Source organism: Otolemur garnettii, unplaced genomic scaffold, assembly GCF_000181295.1.
Source record: "Otolemur garnettii isolate 467f Iridium unplaced genomic scaffold, OtoGar3 scaffold00156, whole genome shotgun sequence".
NCBI classification, from domain to species: Eukaryota; Metazoa; Chordata; class Mammalia; order Primates; family Galagidae; genus Otolemur; species Otolemur garnettii.
In genome coordinates, this window is record NW_003852551.1 from 3,361,668 (window position 1) to 3,365,913 (window position 4,246).

The 4,246-nt window shown below is 43.3% G+C and overlaps 1 protein-coding gene across 1 annotated transcript in view; it reads left to right on the forward strand.

Moving 5' to 3' along the window:
• The window catches only part of WDTC1 (WD and tetratricopeptide repeats 1), a 78,692-nt gene that overhangs the window by 3,668 nt on the left and 70,778 nt on the right, over positions 1-4,246 (forward strand). The window lies entirely within an intron of this gene.

Here is a 4,246-nt window from a genome sequence, read left to right on the forward strand (position 1 = left end):
CTCGGGAGGCTGAGGCAGGAGACTCGCTTGAGCCCAGGAGTTGGAGGTTGCTGTGAGCGTGATGCCATGGCACTCTACCCAGGGAGATAGCTTGAGGCTCCGTCTCAAAAAAAAACAAAAAAAAACAAACCAGTCCCTTGTATTATGTTTAATGTTCATTAATTTACTTTCAGAGATATTTACTAGTTAGAATAAATCTTAAAAAGTGACATTTGTAGGGTGGTGCCCATGGCTCAAAGGAGTAGGGCGCCGGCCCCATATGCCAGAGGTGGTGCGTTCAAACCCAGCCCCGGCCAAAAACTGAAAAAAAAAAAAAAAAAGGACCTTTATTGGGAGCCTGGTGTATCTTGGGCTCAATCCTAGGTAGTATTCTTATTTTATCCCGTTTAACCTTCATGACTGTCCTGTGAGGTAGGAATCATATTCCCTAATACACATATGAAGAAACAGATTCAGAGAGGCTAAGTAATTTGCTTAGGATCACACAGCTAGTAAGAGGAAGAATTGGAATTCAAACCCATGTGTTTTACTCTGTGATATTGAGTTGCCCCTAGGACTGTGACACATGAGGAAGAGCTGAAAACCCCCACGGTCAAGAGTCTGGGGGAATGTGCCTCCTTCAAAGACTTGAAGAATTATCATAGGGAAAGGGAACTGGACTTTTCGCTGTGTGATTAGCCTAGAGGACAGTACTAGTATTAAATGACAGACATTCCAAGAGCGTAGACTTTGGCTTGATAGGTGAAAATATGGCTTTCTAGAAACAAAATGGGCTTCCTGTGAAGGTGTGAGTTACCCATCATTGGAGGTATTCAAGCAGAGGCTTTGCTGCTTTATATCAAAGATATGACAGAAGATTTAGACTCATGTAGGTACTTGAACTAAGAAATCTTTTAGAATTTTAAACTCTGTGATTCTGTAACAATGATAATAAACTCCCAGTTTTTTGATCTGTAAAGAACTAACATATATTGATACTTCATATGTACCAGCACTTGCTAGAAACTTTTCCTATAGTATCTCATTTAATCCTCAGAAATCCTCTATAAAAAAATATTATTATCCTTTACAAATGAGGAAATTGAGACTGTAGAAAGTTAAATATTCTGGAGGTTATACAGGTAGGAGTGATAGAGTTTATATTTGAGCCCATGCCTGTCACTTTTTAGCTGTGTGACCTAGGGTAAATCATGTGTTCTCTCTGAGTTATAGTTTGTTCATCTTTAAAAAGAGGCTTATGTTATAGTACCTACCTTTTAGTGGGTTTATGAGGACCAAATGATGTAAGGTATGCTTTTCGTTAGGCTTCAATGATTGCTCTCCCAGGGCTTGGGAATAAAGGGGTACCACTTTGATGACTTTCTGAAGGTAAATTCCAGCCCAGCTGAACTCTGAGGATTCCAGGGCCCATTCTTTGTGCTATTAGTAATAGCTGCTGACTCCTCGAAGGACTTTGTGGCATTAGTGAGTAATACCTTAAAAACTTGAAGCCTGAATAAAGGGAGAATGCAGTCAACAGGTTAGAGTATGGGAGGCAATGTCAGAGGCCCTATGGAAAGAAAATTCTCATCTAACCCCTTGTAGAACCAGATTCAGGGATCACTGTTTGCATTTTATATTTATTATCTTCTTTTAGGATACAAGGTCACAAAAGCTAGAGCTGTGACAGAGCTGGATGCCAAGAATAATGACCCTTAATCCTCCCTGTAGCCATCTGGGGAGGTATTAACCCTATTTTCTTAGGGGGTGGGGGTGGGGCGCAGGATCAGACTTTGTCCAGGGAGCTATCCAGGGCTTTTGAGAGCATTGTTAGGATCAATACCTTTGTAAAATTTTGTCCGTATTCATAAACCCCAGATTCTATTTTTAGAAAGCATAAAACTTCTTATCTCTGAACATTTTAGGGAGCCTTTCTCAGAAAGGGAGCCAGGCATTTCTGGTCAGGGAGCTTTATCATTTGAGGCCCTGAGTGTTTGTGTGCTGATGGCCAACCTGGTTTCCTATTGAGTTGTACATGTAGGTGTAAAACAGCTGCAATTGAGTTAGAAAGGAGCTTTTCCAAATTGATTAGTTTAGTTTTCCTTGACCTTTCTGCTAGACATAGAGTTAGAGGGTTAATCTTGAAAGGCTTTTGTAGGAGAGGTACTCTGAATTGTGGCAGATGCAAGTTAAAGGCAAAATCCAAGACTGCAGATACTTTTAAATAGTGAGAGAAGACATTATCTTTTTTTTTTTTTTTGAGACAGAGTCTCACTGTGTTGCCCTTGGTAGAATGCTGTGATGTCCTCATAGCTTAACCTCAAACTTACAGGCTTAAGTGATCTTTACTCAGCCTTCCAAGTAGCTGGGGCTATAGGCATGGACGCCACATTAGGTTTTCTATTATTATTTTTTTATAGAGACAGAGTCTTACTTTGTCACCTTTGGTAGAGTGCCATGGCGTCAACCTCCAACTCCTGGGCTTAGGCAATTCTCTTGCCTGAGCCTCCTAAGTAGCTGGGACTACAGGTGCCCACCACAACACCTAGCTTTTTTTTTTGTTGCAGTTTGGCCGGGGCTGGGTTGAACCCACCACCCTTGGTATATGGGACCGGCACCCTACCCACTGAGCCATAGGCGCTGCCCTAGTTTTTCTATTTTTAGGAGAGACAGGGTCTTGCTCTTACTGAGGGTGATCTAGAGCTCAAACAATCTATCTTCCTTGGCCTCCCAGAGTGCCAGGATTATAGGTGGTGAGCACCTAGCCAGAAGATAGCGCTATCAAAATATGCTGCGTTTTCTTTTTCTGTTCCCTTCCACTACCTTAAAATAATTGTAGGCCTAGGAGAAGGCAGGAGAATTAGTTATGATCATTGACAAAGTTCTGAAACATCCGGGAAAAATTTCCACAAAGCTCAAATGGCAATATAGATCCCAATGGAGCAAGGAAACATTAAAGTGAGTTTTCCAAGAGTCTCCCAGAAAGTGAAGTATTTCTTAGGATAGGCTTCTATAGAGAAAGCTTCAAGCAGTCTTATGGGGGGGGATCATTGGAGCTAGGAGTCTCAAAGATGGCAAATAACTTTTCCAGAGATACTTTGCTGATGGGCCTGTCCAACCAGCCACACCTTTCCCAGAAACCATTCCAGAAACTGCCAACTTAAGTCTATGGCCCTGAAATGTCACTCTTTAAATTTGTGTTTGAGACCAGCACATTAGGGCAATTTTGATCCTTTAGCTTAACCCTAGGGAATGGTAAAAGATGGTTTCTTTTAGGCAAGACTGCTTAGAGACATGGTCTGATTCAAGATAGTAATTTTTTTTTTGAGACAGAGTCTCATTTTGTCTCTCTCAGTAGAGTGCTGTGGCATCATAGCTCACAGCAACCTCAAACTCTTGGGCTCAAGTGATTCTCTTGTCTCAGCCTCCCAAGTAGCTGGGACTGCAGGTGCCTGCCACAACACCCGGCTATTTTTAGAGACAGGGTCTCACTCTAGCTCAGGCTGGTCTTGAACCTGTGAGCTCAGGCAGTCCACCCACCTTGACCTCCCAGAGTGCTAGGATTACAGGTATGGGCCACTGTACCCGGCCAAGATAGAAATTTTTTAGTGCTCTGGGAGACAAAGGCCCATGGATTGCTTGAGCTCAGGAGTTCAAGACCAGCTGGAGCTGGCCAGGTGCAGTGGGTCACACTTGTAATCCTAGTACTCTGGGAGGCCAGTGTGGGTGGATTGCTTGAGCTGAATAGTTGGAGACCAGCCTGAGCCAGAGCAAGACCCTGTCTCTACTAAAAATAGAAAAACTGTCTTGGTGCCTGTAGCTCAGTGGTTAGGGTGCTGGCCACGTACACCGAGGTAGGTAGGTTCAAACCCGGGCCAGGGCAGCTAAGACAACAATGACAACTGCAACAACAACAAAAAAATAGCCGGGCATTGTGGCAGATACTTGGGAGGCTGAGACAAGAGAATCACTTAGGCCCAAGAGTTTGAGATTGCTGTGAGCTGTGACACCATGGCACACTACTGAGGGCGACATAATGAGACTCTGTCTCAAATAAATAAATAATAAAATAAAATAAAGAAAAAGTGAGGAAAGAGGATCTCTTGAGCCCAAGAGTTTGAGGTTGCTATGAGCTATGACACCATGGTACTCTACCCAGGGAGTCAGCTTGAGATTCTGTCTCAACAACAACAAAAAAGACCAGCTTGAGGCTTGGCGCCTGTGGCTCAAGCGGCTAAGGCGCCAGCCACGTACACCTAGGGTGGCG